This window comes from Thalassophryne amazonica, chromosome 21 (genome assembly GCF_902500255.1).
Source record: "Thalassophryne amazonica chromosome 21, fThaAma1.1, whole genome shotgun sequence".
Lineage (NCBI taxonomy): Eukaryota > Metazoa > Chordata > Actinopteri > Batrachoidiformes > Batrachoididae > Thalassophryne > Thalassophryne amazonica.
Window position 1 is genome coordinate 3,180,655 of NC_047123.1, and position 20,908 is coordinate 3,201,562.

Below are 20,908 nucleotides of genomic sequence, written 5' to 3' on the forward strand. Positions count from 1 at the left end.
TTTAATGAGAGCTAGAACAATACAAATAACATCAATGCCTAGAAGTCTATACCAGGTCATGTTATTATCGTAGCACCAGTATAAGACATTCAGTATGCACACCAGTGATCCCATGACCATATTTTCGATGTATCAGCGCTGGAAGTGGCAAACTCTTAGTCCACTGTGCAGTTCGCAACATCTCGCCATGCTGTGAGATGCTGTGTCACCTCTGTGTCACCTGGCTGTGTTAGCACAGACCCGACAGCTGCTAAAGACAAACAGCAGCACACTCGGTGGGTAAAATAAATAAATAATAGTAAAATATCGCGCTTTGCCCCCCCCCCCCTCAAACATCCTTATCGGCCCACTTCTGAAGACATATACTAATATAGTATATACTAATAATAATAATAATAATAATAATAATAATGTTGATTTGGCACAGGTTTTATGCCAGATTGATGCCCTTTCTGAGGCAAGTCCAGATGCATAAGGAGAATGAGTCACAAGTGCCTATGAATTGGGGACCTTCTGTTGTGGAGACAAATATGCTAACCACATGATTTAGGCAAAAAAAAAAAAAAACCTCAAATGACAGTATTTGAAGAAGGCATCCCGTATGACAGGACACATAAGCACTGGAAAGAGCAAACTGATGCAGTGACATTTACCTGGTCAGAGATATGATTCAAATTAAAACTGTGAAATTAGGGTTTGAAAATACTGCTCAAAATAGTTGATTCATAAACTTCAGAGACTTCACAGAGTCTGACCATTCATTTCAATAACGATGGGAAACTCCATTGCATTTTCTGAACCAAGGTATTTCCCAGAGGGAATGTTGGGGACCAAAAGGGCAGAACCACAGAGAGCAAACAGCTTGACTCATCTGCAGTGCTTCAAGCGACAACTTCACCAAGACATTGGTAAGATTAAATACATTTAAGAAAAGAAAAAAAATTTAATAAAATAATAATCTCACTACACAGTTCCAGTATGATTCTGGTTCCTCTCTCGTCAGTATCTAACAGACCGAACCAGAACACAGTTTTTGGTGTCTCTTTTTGGTGCCAACTTGGTGTTTGAGCACAATGTGAACACTGAGAACCAAAACTGACCCAACAGACTAAATCAAACAAAGTGTGGCCAACGCACATCATATGGAGATTTTTCCAAACCAGCCAACAGGCAAAGAACCTTCTGACTTTCAGTGTGTGCCAAACGTTTTCCAAAATGCTGATTACATAACAAAAGCAAAGCTAAAATTGATGTCAACAGGCCTGTCAGGTAGCTATGGGAAGCAAAGTTAAACAATACCTCAGATAACTGTTTCCAAATGCACTTCATAATAAAATTTTAACATAAAGGCAGGCCCAGCATATGACAAAGACTTTTACTGTGAAAGTCACAGCTTCATCTCTAATTTGACAGTACTTAGCTAACGTGAACAAAAATCCATTGTTTGCTTGTTGAAAAATGAGCAGAAATGAACCACTGAGCTGAAATTTTCCACAGTTTGGCTCAAGTTTCAGGAAGGAGCTGAACTGAGTACATTCTAACTTTGTCTTTAACTATCGTGTTGGTGAAGAATTTAAGCTGCAGCCGCAGGATGCTCAGGATTTGCTCTGGATGAGAGTGATGTGTTGTTGGACTCTATTGGAATACTTTGTGAAAATTTGCTTAAATTTGTTGTACGTCTATTTCAATCTGTATATTTAAGGTGTTAATATTGTTTTTGATTTTCAAATTTGCCTTAGCAATAAAAAAAAAAGCCATCAACTTTTTTTTTTAATATACACTCCCCGCTGACTTTATTAAGCCTCGTTTGGTAGGCGGAGCATGTAGATGTTGACATGCACGTTATCGAGAGTGCGTACACTGTTGCTCAGGCTTCCCCCCTCCACACAGAGGCCAAACAGAGTAATTTAACATTTTTCTAATTTGATTTTATTTTTGTCTTGGTGGATCATGGGATTTATTTTCATCGTGTGCAGAATGCTGAAGAGCTGACTGATGCCTTGTGCTGAACACTGGCGTAAATAAATGAGGTGCTGTGACTGTTTCAACTTTTAAAATAAATTAATTTTCTTGCTGTGGGACAAAGCACGTTCTCTGGTTCAGGCTGAGAAACACACCAGGAGCAGACAGACACAGAGGGACTTCTTTAAAAACAATGCCTTTCTTCAGCCATGACACAGAACGAAAGTATTTTCAGACGTCGTTTTCTAAAATAAGGACGCTTAATATGAATGTTTTTTGTCAGGATGAGATGACAAATCCGACTGAAACAATGTAACAGGTCAGATTAAGACTTTATAGTTACTGTATGAGTAAATGGTTTTAATATTTGAAACAGAACTGTTCGTATGAGGAATACAGTACAACAGGGGGATATCACCTCCCTTTTTTAACCAGTCCATAACTTTGGGACCTCAGCCGAAGGGTGCTGAAAATAAATGATATGGTACGGGTCAGTTATCTTGGTACCTGTTCCTAAATCTGGATGTGGAAATGCACATACCGACCCGGACCACTTGATGGAAACAGGGCTTTAGGTACACCTTCCTAGTACCAGGTTGGACCCTCTTTTGCCTTCAGAACTGCCTTAATTCTTGGTGGCATAGATTCAGCAAGGTGTTGGAAACATTCCTCAGAGTTGTTGGTCCATGCTGACATGATAATGCAGTCGCCCATTCAACCAGTCTGCCCATTCTCCTCTGACCTAAACAAGGCATTTTTGTCCACACAACTATTGCTCACTGGATATCTCCTCTTCTTGGGACCATTCTCTTTAAACCCTAGAAATGGTTGTGTGTGAAAATCCCAGTCGCTCAGCAGTTTCTAAAATACTCAGAGCAGCCTGACAGGCACCAACAACCAACCATGCCACGTTCAAAGTCACTTAAATCCCTTTTCTTCCTCATTCTGATGCTCAGTTTGAACTTCAGCAAGTCATCTTCACCACGTCTAGATGCCTAAATGCAATGAGTTGCTGCCATGTGATTGACTGATTAGCTATTTGTGTTAATAAGCAATTTAACAGGTGTACCTAATAAAGTGGCAGGTGAGTATATCTTCAAACGCGGACCTTTCTTGGGGGGGCAGACAAGATTATGAGGAAAAAAACAAACAAACTTGTATATAGATATTGTGCAGGTTACATCACTGATCACGCGATATGTGTTTACGCAGCCATACTGGACAGCAACTCTCGCATGGCATGGACAGCAAATGATCGAACCTCATGTTTATCAGTTGTGCTTTTTCATGTTATTTACAACTGTCGAGACAAATTACAACAACATGGTGTTTCATTGCTGTGCATACGATTGCACGAGCCGTCACAAGAAGGGCTCCAGGGTAGATCTTTATCTTTTTCCCGCTGATAAAGAGCGGTGTGAAAAGTGGGTGGCTGCCATGAGAAGAGAGGCTTGGCACCCGACCCAGTATTCCAGAGTATGCAGCAAACACTTCATATCGGGTGAGTAGATAGAATTTCAGCCTTGGAGTATGACCACATTCTGCACCCATCCAGCCACGAAGAAGCTGTAGGCATCCAAACTTTTATATGCCTTCAGGGCTTCTCCTGTGTAGGTGATGGAGTGCTGATAAAGTCATTCAAAACGTCCAGATATTGCATGTCTGGTTTCCACTCAAAATCAATAAAGCTGACAAACTTCTGGAGGGAAATATTGCAGGGATCAACACTGATTGTCTGCGTTTTCTCTAAATATCTCTTCTGATGTTCAGGATCGACTGCTTTTGCTATATCAGACAAAATAACTTGGATTCCACTGATGATCTGAACTCGGTCACACTGTGGTGCACAAGGAGCTTTCCACCCATTATGGCTGCGTACATATAACCACATGCCGTGTCAACGCCAGTACACACTGTCTATTATTCGTGTGGAAAGTGTTACCTGTTTAGCTGATAAGCACATCACATGTGCCATCCATCAGAAAGTGTATATTTAGCATATTTGATGCGTAAATATACTTTTAAATCATGGATCGCGGGCAGCACGGTGACTTAGTGGTTAGCACTGTTGCCTCACAGCAAGAAGGTCATGGGTTCAATTCCCACCTGTGGCCTTTCTGTGTGGAGTTTGCATGTTCTCCCCATGTTCATCTAAAGGTATTCAAATGGACTGTAATAACATTGAAGCGTGCCACCCCCTGCCCAGGAGAGAGGATGGAGACAAGCGAGCAGTTATAATGAGGTTTGTCAACAGAAAACAGAAAATGGCATTGTTAAAACAGGGACGGAAACTCAAAGGAACAAACGTATTCATCAATGAACATCTGACCAAAAGAAACGCAGACATCGCCAGGAAAGCTCGTTTCTTAAAAAAGCAGGGAAAAATTCAACAGACATGGACATCCAACTGCAAAACATTTATCAAATTGAATGGAACACCAGAACAAGCGAAGGTTATGGTAATCAGGAACATCGAGGATCTGGACAAATACGACCAATAAGGTATGAGGACACAAACACATCACAACACCATGACACAGACCAGAGGAACCTATACATCTACTACATCATCTACATCTGAAGACAAGAAGGATATAACGCAAAGGATTGCTGATCATGGAAAAGTAGAACTGAAAACATTTAAATACACAGACCACAATGTACTGGACTTGGAGCACGATATAGACCCGGACAATAATTTCTTCTCAAATATCAATGACAGTTGTTGCTATTATACAGATGAACAGTTTAATCGGATCATTAAAACGGATAACAAATTATCAACAGCAGAAGTCTATATGCAAACTTTAACAACATTAAAGAATATTTAAGTCAATTTAAAAAAAATATTTAACATAATTGCTATATCAGAAACATGGATCAATGAAGATAAAGGAATGGATTTTGAACTGGATGGATATGAATTTAATTGTGTAAACAGAAAGAATAAGAGTGGAGGAGGAGTGGCTGTGTATGTGGATAAGAACATGGATTATAAAATAGTAGACAATATGACAACTGTGATTGATAACTTATTAGAATGTATAACTATTGAAATATGTGAAGAAAAAAGCAAAAATGTATTAGTCAGCTGTATATATAGAGCACCAGGATCTAGTATTGAAACATTCACTGACTGTATGGGAAAAATGTTCTCAAAAACTAATCAAAAAACTGTGTTCATTTGTGGTGACTTAAATATTGATCTACTCAATCCAAATAAGCATAAAATAACAAATGAATTTATCAGTATAATGTACAGTATGAGTTTATATCCAAAAATCACCAGGCCAAGCAGAATTACATCCCATAGTGCCACCTTAATTGATAATACAGCAATGATATTGAGAATAACACTGAGTGGATTATTAATCAATGACATTAGTGATCATCTACCAGTTTTCATCGTTTATAATAGAAACCATCGGCGGAATCAGCCAGAGGAGAAAATAAAATACAGGCGAGTGCGGACAGAGGAAAACATGAACACACTAAAGAAGGATTTACAGGAGCAAAACTGGGAAAAGGTATACAGTGAAAGTGATGTTGATAGTGCATATGAAACTTTTTTACAAATATTTACATCATTATATGATAAAAATTGTCCAATTAAACAAGACTACAGAAAACAAAAAATCCAAGATCGACCATGGATGACGAAAGGGTTACGAAATGCATGTAATAAGAAAAATACACTGTATAGAGAATTCATAAAACTAAAGACTAAAGAGGCAGAAAATAGATATAAGAAATACAAAAATAGATTAATATTATACGGGTATGTAGGAAGGAATATTATAGTAACATATTATATAATAACAAAAACAATATTAAAGGAATATGGGATATATTAAATAGCATTATCAAAAATGGTAATAAAAAACAGAGTTACCCTCAGTATTTCATTGATAATAATGTCAAGAAGGAAAATAAGGATGAGGTAGTCAACGGTTTTAATAATTTTTTTGTAAATATTGGACCAAGCTTGGCAGAAAAAATTCCCAATTCCCAACCTGAGGATTGGGATAATAATCTCATAGAAAGAAATCCCTGTTCAATGTTCCTCACAGCAGTGGATGGAAAAGAAATTATAGACATTGTGAATAATTGTAAATATAAAACATCTACCGATTTAAATGAAATTGATATGGTGGTGGTAAAACAGGTCATTGAATGGATTGTAGAACCATTAACATACATCTGTAACTTATCATTTCAAACCGGTAAATTTCCCAATCAAATGAAAATAGCTAAGGTTGTGCCGCTGTATAAGACTGGGGATAGACACCACTTCACAAATTATAGACCTGTTTCTTTGCTTCCACAATTTTCCAAATTATTAGAAAGGTTATTCAATAATAGATTAGACAAATTCATAAATAAACATAAATTACTTACTGATAGTCAATATGGATTCAGAGCACATAGTTCAACATCACTTGCATTAACAGAATCAGTTGAGGAGATTACAAACGCCATAGACCACAAATTACATTCAGTTGGAATATTTATAGACCTTAAAAAGGCTTTTGATACAATCAATCATGACATATTAATCAGTAAACTTGAACAGTATGGGATTAGGGGGTTGGTGTTGCACTGGGTGAGAAGCTACTTAAGTAACAGAAAACGGTTTGTGAAGTTGGAGGAATATACATCATCATGCTTGGACAATGCTTGTGGCGTCCCACAGGGGTCAGTATTGGGTCCACAACTGTTTCTAATTTATATAAATGATATTGTCAATGTTTCCAAAATATTAAAATTAGTATTATTTGCAGATGACAAGCATTTTTTGTTCAGGGGGGGATTTGCAGGAGTTACTGAGGAGGATCAGTATAGAAATGGGAAAATTGAAAATATGGTTTGACAAACAAATTATCATTAAACTTAAGTAAAACAAAATACATGTTATTTGGCTATTGTAATACAGACATACAGGTTCAGTTACAAGTCGAGGGGGTAGATATTGAAAGGGTACATGAAAATAAGTTTCTGGGGGTGATAATAGATGATAAGATAAACTGGAAGACTCATAAAACATATACAAAGTAAACTGTCAAGAAGCATTTCAGTTCTAAACAAAGCGAAACATATTCTGGACCACAACTCACTCTGCATTCTTTACTGCTCACTGGTTTTACCATATTTACAGTACTGTGCAGAGGTATGGGGTAATACTTATAAAGGTACAACACAATCACTATCAGTAATGCAGAAAAGAGCTATAAGAATTATTCATAATACTGGCTATCAAGGGCGTAGGTTTGGTCTCAGCTTTGGTAGGGACAATACCACCACCCCCCCGGCCCCCCTGCCCACCACCACCACCCCCTAACCCACTCATACCATTAGACGCACAAGTACAGCATAATACATAACATATGACGACATAATGCTGAATAATTTAACACTTTATTTACAATATTAAGCGTGTAGGCAAACAAACAAATAGCTTAAATAACAAAATTGCACCCAAAATCATGAATCTATTTGATAGGCCTACACCTGAGAGAACAAGACAACAAAAAAATACTTGTGGAGCTAACAAAAAAAAAAAAAAAAAGTGTTTGCAACCAAGATGTATAATCTATTCTCTTCATCAATAATGTAGTTGTAGGTATCTGGCAACCTAATTAAAAAAAAAAAAAAAAAAGGGATTTCCAATGATATATATGGTGTATTACGGTAAACGAAGCCTGTGATGTCATAACGCAGAGGAAAAACACGGAAGTTTCACACTAATGCGCCGCTGATTCTCATTACCGTAAGTTCTCATGTAAGCCCTCACTCTGAAAAATTTAACACTGACAGCAAGCCAAGAACCCGTGCTTTCCAACAGCATGCTATATGTTGCATATATTACGGTAAAGTGCGTTCGGTGACTTTTGAAACGAGGCAAAAGTATGAAAAAGAGCGCAAAACTGACAAAAAAGTACAGAGACAGAGAGCAAACATAAATGTAGTAATTTCTGAGGAAAAGGCAGGATGTTAGTGTCATTTGTGAAGGTGTGTGTGGGTGTGCAGTTTATTTTAAGTGTGGCGCACAGCATTGTTCGCAAGCCCTCCACCCCGCCCTTCTTGTTTTTCTGCACTGGAGCAGTGTTGCCAGATATTAAATATGAAAGTATCGTACCAAAACCTCAAAATTATCGTATTTTGGGAGAAATGATCGTACACAAACAAAACGCATACAACGTAGCTATTTTAGTGTTTTGTTGTTTTTTTTTTAATTTCCAAAGAATTTTATGTCACATTTTTAAACAGTAATTATAGTAATGGGGAAACTAGAATGCACTACTAGAAAGATTTTTTTTTTCTGTGAAGGGACACAAACGTGTTAATTACCAGACTAGAAAGAGTCGAATTCAACCTCGAGGTGGCTGTCGTCATCCGATGCCATGGCCACTTGTGCAGATTTTGTTGAACACAGAAAAAATGTTGACACCACCATAAGGAACTTGAACTTTTTTTTAATTTTTCTTGTATATCTCTTTGCTCTTGTGTTTTGTTCGTTTGTTGTTGCATTTGTTGAAATAAAGTTTCAAAAAAAAAAAAAAAAAAGATGTTGGTTGGGGAATCTTCCTGTCACGGCACAGATTGGATGGGAACTCATTACTTTGTATGAGAGGGGGCGGGCTTTCAAATGACGTTGTCCCGGGCGGCCAAAGCCAGCAGCAGCCCTGTGTGTGTTGTGTCTTTGATGCCGCCTGAGTGCAACGCCTGCAAAATGATTCTTGGGTGTCAGAGAGAGATGCGTGTTTGGGCAACAACTGAAATTATCGTACATTTTGGATTTTTTCCCATTATTGATCGTACATCGTACAGAGGGCAAAACTATCGTACAAATACGATAATTATCGTACATCTGGCAACACTGCACCGGAGCCACCCATCCTCTGCGCTCCGGGACCTCCCACTTTACAAATTAAGCACTGCCTGCCACGAGATGCGCTTTGTTTACGTCCATGTGAGAAGAACGTGAGCCAATGAAATTGCAACATGGGTAACCCTGTCACTCTGGCACGTCGAAAACACAAAACGTGACGACTAAAATTATACTATCGAGTTCGCAAAAAAATAGTGAATGATTTTGTTATATAAACAAAAATGCTAAATATTGGTAGGGACTATTTTGCCATCCCAAAATAATGGTTGTGACTTGTCCCTATGGTCCATATGCAAACCTACGCCCCTGCTGGCTATAGAGATCATACAAATCCACTATTTTTACAATCAAAATTCTTAAAATTCACAACTTGGTTCATTTTCAAACAGTACAAATCGTGTATAAAGCAATAAACAATTTACTTCCAGCAAATATTAAAAATATGTTTTTTAACAGATCAGGGGATTGCAGTCTGAGGGGGAAATTTAATTTAAAGCATCAGTGGGCACGAACAACATTAAAAGGTTTCTGTATTTCTGTCTGTGGGGTGAGGATGTGGAACAGATTGGGAGTGGGGCTCAAGCAATGTCCAAGCATGAACCAGTTCAAACAGCGGTACAAAAATATGGTTTTTCTAGGTATAGGGAGGAAGAAGGGTAATGAGGGTTAGGGTGTTTTTGTTTTTTGCTTCGGCTTGTAATATATAGTATTTTGTATGTAAGTAGGTATGTGTAGGTGTATATTTATGTTTGTGTATATATATATATATATATATATATATATAGGTTTAGGTGTGTAGGAATCTATGTGTATATGTGGCAAAGGGTATTACTGGTTGTGGGGAAGAAGGGGTAGGGATAAATAAGCTGATGCTTCACCCTACCCCTTTTCGGACATGTTGGGTACACAGTAGGAACTTTTTTGTTGTTGTCTTTACTGATCTATCTTGTAATTGTTGTTGTATCAAATGTTCGAAATAAACAGTTTTCATTCATTCATTCATTCATGTTTGCGCAAGTTCTCTCCGGGGGCTCCAGCTACTCCCACATCCAAAGACATGTAGGTCAGGTGGACTGGAAACTTTAAATTGTCCATAGGTGTGTGCGGGTGTGAATGTGTTTGTTTGTTTATATGTGGCCCTGCGACAGATTGGTGTCCTGTCCAGGGATAGGCTTCAGCCCCCCGCGACCCTTACATGGAATAAGCGGTTAAAGATGAGTGAGTGAACATGGATCCCAACACTGCTGATGAGCGAGCAGAAAGGTGAGAGAGCAGTGACTGTTTGTTCCGTTGGCAATGAGCTTATGAAACGAAGCGTGATGGAAGGCAGACTGACCTCAAGCTCATGTTTGATTAATTTCAACAAATCATTTAAAAAAAAAAAAAAAGAGGGAGAAAGAAAAACAGGCCTTGATGGAGCCTGATTGCAATTGCTGAGCTCAGATCAGGACATCCCAAATGATTAGTCAGGTGACAATCAACACTCATAAGCCAGTCGCTTGCTGTTATTTGGCATGCTGCTAGATTTAGCTGCAACAGAAGAGATTCTAAGCTTTCTGTGTAAAAATATGGAGAAAAGAATCTCTATTACCAAGTCTGATTTCATGCACTTGGAATCAAATATATTTGGACATCAGTGATATTTTTGTCTTTTCAGCATTTTATCACATTATCCTGGAGTTCAAACCAAATTATTAATGACTGTTGCACAGTCATCTGTAATTTAAAGCTTATTTCATCTAAATCAGGAGAAGAGTGAATGAATTATAGCATTTTGTGCATTACAAGAACTGACTGGTGAAGCAACAGGAAAAGGATGTATGCACAGTCTCTCTCGTCACAGCTACTGAAGCGTGCGAGTCCTTCAGCTCGGTCACAGTGTCTTGGTGGTTTCCTTCACGCACACTCAGTTTTAGAGGATGGCCTGTTCAACACAGACTTAATGTGCCGTCTCATACATTTCCATTTCTTAATGACTGAGTTCACTAAAGTCCAAGCGGTAGATATGCACAACATGAAATTAACTCTAACCCTTTTCTTATTTGGCAATAAAATAGTGAGGAAGTTACACGTATGGGCAGAAAACCCTTTTATTGTACTGTTACAAGTATTATTATTGCTTATCCTTGCACACACTGTTTAATGAACATTTTCCTCTACTTGCACACATCTTGTGTGTTTTCAAGAGCTGACGCAACATGTGAATTTCTCCTCTGTGAGATCAATAAAGTTTATCTTAATCTTAAAACAACTTCAAAGATGAAAACTGATCAATTACTTTTGGTATCTCAGAAATGGTGGACCACTCAAAAATAATGCCTCAGAATATTAACTTGGTTTCAATGTTATTACATACCAATTTAAAGCTGACAGCAAGAATGGGAGCACTGGGCAAAAATAAATAAATACATTATTTTTTCCCCTTCATTCATTCATTCCATATTGAACAATACTGATGTTTATCACAGCATTTAATGTAATAATGATGCCAGTTTGAAGAGAATATTGATTATGACTGAAATCTGAAGAAACAACACCGTTCATGAAATAAACATTTCTTTTAATGCATTTTATTTTGGGAAGCACTTTGTATAATGTTAGAAAGTGCTACACAAATAATAAGCAGTGCATGAGTACTACTTTTATTGTGCAGGAGTGGTGCCTTTATTTTATCATCCTGCTATCAGAATCGGTGCAACTATAACCCTCAAATTACCTTTTTTGCGAAATCCTTTTTCATCTTTTGAGGATGACAAGAGTTCACTTTCACGGTGGCTTTTTGTGTTCCGTGTCTTTTCCACTGTCCCTTTTATTCATTTATTTTTTTTGCCACATTTCTAGGACTTTCTTCACCATCTGTACCTCAAACACTTAACTACTGTACATTTTGCACACATTATTCTCATGTTTGTCATTATTATCTATGTATATTTTATCATGATACATTATCATAATTGTTTTGTTGTCCAGCACAAACTGACTGTCTACTCTATGAATGCAGCTCAATATACTGTGTTAGGCATATACCAGAATTAAAAAAAAAAAAAAAAAAATTTCTGGTCAGATATTTCTGGTGTCTTCATTAGTAATAAATAAATAAATGTTAGTTATGTTTTCCATGATCCTGCTTGCAAATGTGACTAAAGTTTGAGGTATTTTGTGTAATCTGGTGTTATCTGCATACTCGCGTTTGTTTACCCATGTTATGGTCCAGTGATTTTTCATCCCCAAACATCCTTTCAATTGATGGGATAAGAAAAGTGTCCAAAATATCAACGTAAACTTGTGCATTTATTGATGATGTAATGACAGCCATCTCCCCAGTGCCTTTACCTGACATGCAGCCCCATATCATCAATGACTGTGGAAATTTACATGTTCTCTTCAGGCAGTCATCTTTATAATCTCACTGGAACGGCACCAAACAAAAGTTCCAGCATCATCACCTTGCCCAATGCAGATTCGAGATTCATCACTGAATATGACTTTCATCCTGTCATCCACAGTCCACGATTGCTTTTCCTTAGCCCATTGTAACCTTGTTTTTTTCTGTTTAGGTGTTAATGATGGCTTTCATTTAGCTTTTCTGTATGTAAATCCCATTTCGTTTAGGCGGTTTCTTACAGTTCAGTCACAGACAGTGACTCCAGTTTCCTCCCATTCGTTCCTCATTTGTTTTGTTGTGCATTTTCGATTTTTGAGACATATTGCTTTAAGTTTTCTGTCTTGACGCTTTGATGTCTTCCTTGGTCTACCAGTATGTTTGCCTTTAACAACCTTCCCATGTTTGTATTTGGTCCAGAGTTTAGACACAGCTGACTGTAAACAACCAACATCTTTTGCAACATTGCATGATGATTTACCCTCTTAAGAGTTTGATCATCCTCTCCTTTGTTTCAATTGACATCTCTCGTGTTGGAGCCATGATTCATGTCAGTCCACTTGGTGCAACAGCTCTCCAAGGTGTGATCACTCCTTTTTAGATGCAGACTAACGAGCAGATCTGATTTGATGCAGGTGTTAGTTTTGGGGATGAAAATTTACAGGGTGATTCCATAATTTATTCCTCAGAATTGAGTAAGTCCATATTTTTTCCCTCTGCTTGGTCTAAAAAAGTAACCGTTACTGCCACAATTTTTTTTCTTGATTTCTTATAGTGTTTCTTAAAGCCAGAAAGTTGCCATTTGAAATGACTAGTTTTGTGTTATGTCTGTGATCTGCTTTTTTTCTACAAAATTAAACAACTGAATGAACATCCTCCGAGGCCGGTGATTCCATAATTTTTGCCAGGGGTTGTATAAAGAAACTTAACTGAAACTGAAGTGCACAAAATTGATGCCAAAACAGGTATTTACTGGCACAGGTGGAAAATTAGAGAATGTTCATAACTTATTCAACTACAACCAGCTTGAACAAATATGTCCATCGGGTGATTCTGTGACCAATTTATCACTTGCTTATGCGCATGCATAATATCCACATTGCAGAATATACAACAGCAAGTAAAGTAAATGAAATCAAATACATCACACTTCAATTTTTTGTTGCTTTTTTTTTTTAGCACAGTAGTTCTCATCTGCAGTAACTAATCTACAAGACATTTAATTTAACAATTTGAGAGCTCTTGCTTACACGGTTTGGTTTTGTTTGTTTGTTTTTTTTTATAGTACTTGATATGTACCTCTGCATGTCAAGTTAACCACAAGCTGTCACAAACGTCCTGCCTGTCTGTGTAGTAAATTCTAGGAAAGGAGGTTCCTGGAAACATGAACTTGTGTAATACCCACCCCCCAAAAAAACCAAGCTCAGATGTATGAGAGAAGTGGTCAGCAAAACAGCATGAACTAATGCAGGTTCTCCACAGTCTGCAACAATTATGTTTAGGACATTTTACTGTGAAAGGTTTGCCTGTTTCCTTTGCATTTTACTGTGAAAGATGCTCTGAATGAGTTATAACAACAACAACAAAAAAACACCAAAATGCAAACACAAGTACATCATCAGCTGGATGGAATCACTTCAGGTACAGAAAAGACATTTACTAAAAACAGGTACTTTGTGCCTTTCAGAGTAAAATGCCTTCATCTTTCTTTTTCTTATTTTCTATGCCCACTTATTCCTCCACAAAATGAGTCATTCTTTCCAAATAGAGTGATTCAAGATATGTGGTGAACATTCCTGTATTTTTTCCACATGGCAATCTATATGGGGGGGAATATACACCACTTTATTTTGTATTATTGAAGTTATATAAAATTTGATGTCATGCTGCACACATTGGCTGAAAAAAATCTTTAAAAATGTGATACTGCATAAGTTTGTAATATCCTTAATGTAGAATTCATTGGCATACATATGTTATACTGTAAGACCGCTTCAGAACACCAGGGGGCTGTACATGTTTCTTTATGTAGTTGTGGAGTTGCACCAGTAAGAACATCCAGCGTAAAACATGTGCCCAATCCCAAACAAGAAATGTCCTGGATGTGACAGAATGAGGCTCAAAACCTGGTGTTTCAGCTGCATCCCAACCTTGCAAATTACTGCCACAAAGATTTTTTTTCCTCAAAAACAACTGAAAAATACAGGGGAGATGTTATCTTATAATAACATGTCATACAACCACAACAGACAATGCCAAATTTTGATTAACAGCATGAGATGATCGACTCAACAGACTCAGATACAAGTTACACTGATGGTACTGAATAGCACTTGCCTGCATTTTAATCATTTATTATTATATGGTAAGGGATTTGGCCAACTTCTGATTGGCCCATTCGCCACTTTCTGTGCTGTACCACATGCCAAGTTGACCGCTGTTGGAGCCGAGTAGACCGCGCGTGTGAAACGAGTACACCTTGCGTGCAGCGCAGCGCTAGCTAATTGAGCGACGTCTTCTATCGATAACGACCAATCAGATAACACGATACAATGCCTACTTTGGCTGTCAGTTTGTTGACAAGATGGCAGAAGACAGGTTTGCGCCTGTTAGCAACACTGACTTAAAACGAATTTTACACGAAAAAGATGCGAAGAACACCCGCAGAAATACACAGTCAGCAGCCAACCTGTTTGACAAGTACGTCACTGAAAAGAAACATGAACCAACTTTGAAACTTATGACAGATGGATGCTTGACGGAGTACTTGGTTGATTTTATGTGGAAGCTAGACAGGGGAATGGCGAACTTTATAAGAAAACGAGCCTGTTGACTCTTCGTCACGGACTTAACAGGCATCTCCAGTCGATCGATGTGATGTCAGTTGGTGCAGTATGACAGGAATAATAAAGAGTTGAAACTTGAGATTGATTTTTCAGTTTTAGTATGTTTGACAAACTCCCAATTTTCTTGTTTACCATATAATAAAGCAGTTACAGACTTGGCCTCGGTGAACCCCATCCTGACCAGGTCCGCATAATCACAGGTACACATCATCAAAAGTCTATAATTGTATATTATCCACAAAACTTAAACAACATCACCACAAAAACCAGCATATAGCTAAGGCATTAATTCACCATTATTACAATCATTTACAGTTCTCCCTAAAGGCTTTGTGGTTCCTGCATCAGTTATTTCCATTCGTGTACACTGTACTGACAGTTTTGACATACACATAAATTTCTGCAAGCAGTTTTATTTAAACAATGGAGCCACTTTATTTTCAGGACAGAAAGCAACCGTATCAGATCAGTGGCAACACTGTGTTGCGTTGTTATTTTTCTGTTGGACCAGAAAAACCTGGAGTGGCGCACTCTGTGTGTTTTGCAGTCAGACAGCTTTTCATTAGACTGCGTAAAAAGGGACAGTAGTTTCTGACCATCAAAACACTTAAATGGTGAAAAATGCTTCCCTCGTCCCCTTGTGGGAACCTCTGAGGACATTTTGGGCATTTACCCTTTTGAAAACGTCTTGCCGTATGCCATCAATCTCACATCATTACACAAGTGGCAAGTTTGTGACAAAGAGGACATGACAGTAGAAGCCAATTTGCACAGTATATTTCACCACTTTATTACTGCATTATGAAGCTTTTTCCTCTGTGTTTTCATTGGCATTACTTTCACCTAAAAAGCTATTTTTCATAAACAACTCTTTTAAAAGTTGAGAGTGTGTTTTCTCATCCAAACAAGACTGCATTTGATCTCAAATGGTTTTTAGGGTTTAATTTTTGTGAAATAATACTTCTGCTTCTAGAAATCTTGCAGAGTAGCACAATTCTAATATGGTTCAGATCTAATTCTGGGATATTTCCGACAGGCAAACTGAACATATATAGGTACCTAAAGCTGCATTACTGACTTGATCGCAGCCACGTCACTGCCAGTGTACTTCCATGTCGGGTCAGTCACTGGTGTGAAAATCCGCGGCTGTCGGCGCATTTTACCACAGAGATATATTGTGTATGTGGGATTGATATTTGCTCTTGAATTTGAGATTTAAGTAATTATTTGTTTGAACTTCATTATATTTCTGTTGTTAGGACCTTAGTGTGGCCTTCAACTATTCAGAGAGTGTGGATAATATCACTCGGGAGCGATATAAAAACCAAATTAACAGTAGCAGGACTGGCATCACGTCGGTACCAACACGAAGCTGGGCGATGGAAAAATGATCCCATACAATGGCCAGATGTTGATGAATATCCTGATATTTATTCCTACCTCATAGACACACCAGGTATTTTTGTATTTTATATCATTACTTCGAGTATGCATTGTAAATTGCTGGTCTGCTCCAGGAGTGGCTAGCGTCTGATTATTTCACCCAAAGTAACACACGATCGATGTGTTAGACTGGAAATTTCCAATTTTCCCGAGTGTAATAGGAAGCGAGGGTATTAGCAAGTTATACTACTATATCACAGACGAATTAACCATGAGACATAATATCCAACAGCTATGACGCATAATCGTCTCGGTGTTTCATGATGGATTTTAATATTTTTTCTTGCTTTTTTGGTACAACCCACTGCCTCGCATTTGAGGCATTAAAAAAAAAAAAAAAAAAAAAAAAAAAATGCAGTGAAAATGAAAAAACTCACATCCTTACACTGTCCGCTATGGATTGTTTTCACACCAGCCAGCGTTGCTAAGCATGGTGCTAAAACCTCACAGACAGAGTTCTCAAATGTGCGACTGAGTTAATACTAGTGTGCCTTAATTGAGAGTGGCAACATGAGGAGTCAAAAAAAAAAAAAAACTGGTCACGTGACTCATAGGGCCATCTTGGGTTCAAAATACTGTTGCTGTTAATCTGTCTACATGTAAATCCAGTTATTTTATTTATTTATTCACTGAAAATGCCAGGTTGTTGTGCATTTGGAAGCACAAATAGACACAACAAGGTCTTCAAGATGTACAGATTCCCTTCAGATCTGAACAGAAGAAAAATTTGGGAAAATAAAGTCAGCTGTGTGGGATGGAAGCCGACATCATTATCAAAACTTTGTGAGGTAAATTTATTGTTCAGTTCCATGTACAGTAAAACTCACCTAAACCGTCATCGTATAAACCAGATAGTAACAGTTCAAAGACAAAAAAAAAATCCCAAAGTTTTTGTATTGTTTGCCATGTAATAAACACCGTATTTAACAGATTTTGTACAGCGGATTTTCGCTCACATCAGATAAAATGTCCCGTCTGTTCACAATGTATTTCCAATAAACCCCTCACATGTGGGACCGGAGTCATTTCCGTAATTAAAAGTCCAACCATTTATTTTTTTCACACAGTGTTCAGACTCGGAGCCGCAGCCTGATGTGCACCTGTTAAATCAAACACAAAAGGCTGTGATTTGACACTTTGCTGCTTTTACCGCTTCGTCTGACATCATATTTTAATAGGTTTTTGCAGTGCGCACACTGATTACATTTTGATAATGGATCAAATACATTTGGCAGAAAAAAAATTTCAGAAGAAATTGTGAGCCGGTCATTAAATGAGGCGCAGGTCCAGATTCAGGATTCCCCATAGATGTTCGGCGCCTCCTGACTGCAACTAATCCATTACATGCATATCGCTCTGGTAAAATGTCCCATTCAATCGCAATGTATTTCCATTAAAAACCCCGAGCAGTGTGGACGTGCACAGTAACAGAGGCACAAATTAAAGTTCAGCTCTGACACTCGCCAATTTGAGGAAAGTGGGACTGAAGTCATTTCCCTGATTAAAAGTCCGACCATTTATTTTTTTCAAATTGTCCTCAGACTCAGACCTGAAACCTGACGTGGACCTGTTAAATCAGACACAAACGACTGTGATTTGACACTTTTCTGCTTGTACTCCTTTGTCTGCCATCATATTATAACATTTTTTGCAGTGCGCACGCTGATTAAAAATGGATCAGAAAAGTCTGTAACTTTACAGCACAAAGTCAGAAAAGAGGAAAATGTTCAGTTTACCTTTGATTTGGAGGTGATGATTGTAGAAAGAAAAGCTTGTTCAGGGTCAAATTAGCCCAGAATAAAGTAAAATCCAGAGACGGAGAACTTTAAACTGTCACGCACATCACTGCATGACACGGAGTTACAGAGCTGCAGACGCATAAGTTGGGTATTAAATTAAATTAAATTGTAAATTTGATAACTATTTTTATATTTATTTCAATAGTACCTGTACATGTTGCCACATGTGGTTAAATGATCTCAAAAAATGTTGAAAACATTAAAGGTTCATTCAGCAGTTCAGTTGGACCCACAATGTTCTGAGTTGATGCCACTCTCTCAATTAAGGCACTCGAGTCAATACAACACTCGGCCCACTTTGGCCACCCCGTGAGTAAATCTGCAGCCGCCCCTGCTGCCGTTTCAAATTATAATGTTTTATCAAAGAATAAAATAAGGCTTTATGACTTCATGATGTGGAACCTGCTGGGAGAGAAGCTGGTGTACTCTGAGTGTCGTTATTATTTAATGAATTAAGTTTTTCTACCATGACACGTCCTGCGACGTTTCAGCGAAGCGGTGAAAAAGTGCCAAAGATGCAGCGTCAGCTAGCGTCAAGCTAAAAGAAAAAGGCCCTAAAAGAGCTTTAATCGGTGTTAACTTGACCGAAACTGGAACAAGCTAACTCAGCTAGCTGCCTGCTGAAGAAAAAAAAAAATTTCCACTTGTGAAAACTTTTTTCGCTCCGTTTTTCTTTCAGACAGAATGGAAAGAAACACGTTAGCGTTCGTCGCACAAAGCGCCTGAAACTTCTCCGTCCGACAGAAAGTTAATTATTCTTCCGGCTCGTACTCACCTCCGCGCCGCCGCTGCCGCTCCCCGGGCCGCCTTCGCCACCCGACAGCGCCGCCGGAGCTCCAGAGGGCCGCGGAGCCGCGAGAGGAGAAGCCGAGAGAAGTCCAGCTACTACAGCCGAGCGCACTGAGGCCCCGGGCCTTCTGCCTGCCCGAACACGGAGCCCGTCTGACAGAGCCGGGAACGGTTTCTGACAGGTCCTCGTCTTCGGCCCCCCCCTCCCCGACACCGACCGACCGACCGACACTTTTCTCTTTTTGCTTTTACTTCCAGCACATACGAATCAAAATACTGGCCCAGAATATGGCGGCTGCATATGCAAGCTGCTATCGCGAGAAGAACTCTTGTTTTCTTTTTTCTGAGCCGAGGGTGGGCCGAAAAAAGACGAGCTGACACGAGAGGAAACAACAGCGCTGTTGCCAGATGCCACAGAAGAAATACGCAGCAGGAACGTGATTCTTAAATAAGCAAACCTCACAAAAACACTCCATTCAAGAAATTGGTTATTGTAGCATGACATTTTGAGATAAACTTTAAATAAACTCTATTAAGGACACAGCTTATGGGTTCCAATAAATAAACACATGGTTAATTTTTTATATACACAAGCTCAAATATCTGGGAGGGACTTGGAGTAGAGCCGCTGCTTCTTCACATCAAAAAGAGCCAGTTGAAGGCGGTTCGGGCATCTGGTGAGGATGCCCCCTGGTCGTCCCCTAAGGAGGTCTTCCAGTCAAATCTGAGTGGGTGGAGGAAGACCCAGGACACGCTGCAGGGATTATACTTCACCATTCCATCTGGGTCCTCGTCCTTTGAGATCGATTGAGGTCCAGGTCTTTAGGGTCCTGGTGCCGTCTGTCTTGCTGTATGGTGGTGAGACTTGGACACAAACCATTGATCTAAGGCAAGGACTGGATGTCTTTGGTACTAGGTGTCTTTGGAGGATCTTGTACCACTGGAATGACTTTATATCAAACGAGTGGTTGGTTACTAAAAGGGAGACAAGCATGAGGACGATCACTTCGGTTGTGAGGATCAGCTTTGACATTTTGGCCATGTGGCCCGTTTCTCTCTGTGTGATCCAGCATCCAGGTGCCTGAGTGCTGAGGACCCCAGTGGCACCAATGTACGCTCCCAGACATAACTTGATCTGGGTGAGAACTCCACAGGATCCTCATGGAAGAATTACAGGACTTGGCCAAGGATGGGGAAGTGTGGGATGAGCTGCTTGGTTTGCTGCCACCTGGACAAGCAGCAGAAAATAAATGAACAAAAGTGCGAGCATTTAGGATATTTGACTGCTCTGGTGGACTATGTTTCTTTTGGCTTTTCTTCTTTTGCTTTGGGTCGCCATATGTTGACTTGGCACAAGTTTTATTCCCTTCCTGACATCTCCAGATGTTCAAGGAGCCCTGAACTGGGAACCTTCTGTTTGATAGGCAAGCATGCTAACCACCTGCACCACCGTGCTGCCTGTTATTCAGCAACATGTGCAAATTGCAAACAGTATTTTTAATCAAAACTAAGATCCACACCTCTGTCGTTTGTACTATAGGGGAGGTGATGGTCTAGTGGTTGAGTGTTGGGCTTGAGACCACAGGATCCTTGGTTCCAATCCCAGCCTGACTGAAAAATCATTAAGGGCCCTTGGACAATGTCCTTAATCCCATAGTTGCTCCCGGTGTGTAGTGAGCACCTTGCATGGCAGCAGTATGACATTGGGGTGAATGTGAGGCATTATTGTAAAGCGCTTTGAGCGTCTGATGCAGATGGAAATGTTGTGAAAGTGTAGGAACACGGACCCACAACAGGG

General features: G+C 39.1%; 1 protein-coding gene across 1 annotated transcript in view; it reads right to left on the bottom strand.

Moving 5' to 3' along the window:
• Window positions 1-19,391, bottom strand: part of tab2 (TGF-beta activated kinase 1 (MAP3K7) binding protein 2) — a 106,754-nt gene extending 87,363 nt beyond the window's left edge. The window contains exon 1 of the mRNA XM_034161676.1: window positions 19,097-19,391. The gene's annotated coding sequence lies outside the window, so the exon portion shown is untranslated. The remainder of the gene's footprint in view (window positions 1-19,096) is intronic.
• Window positions 19,392-20,908: the final 1,517 nt, after the last annotated feature.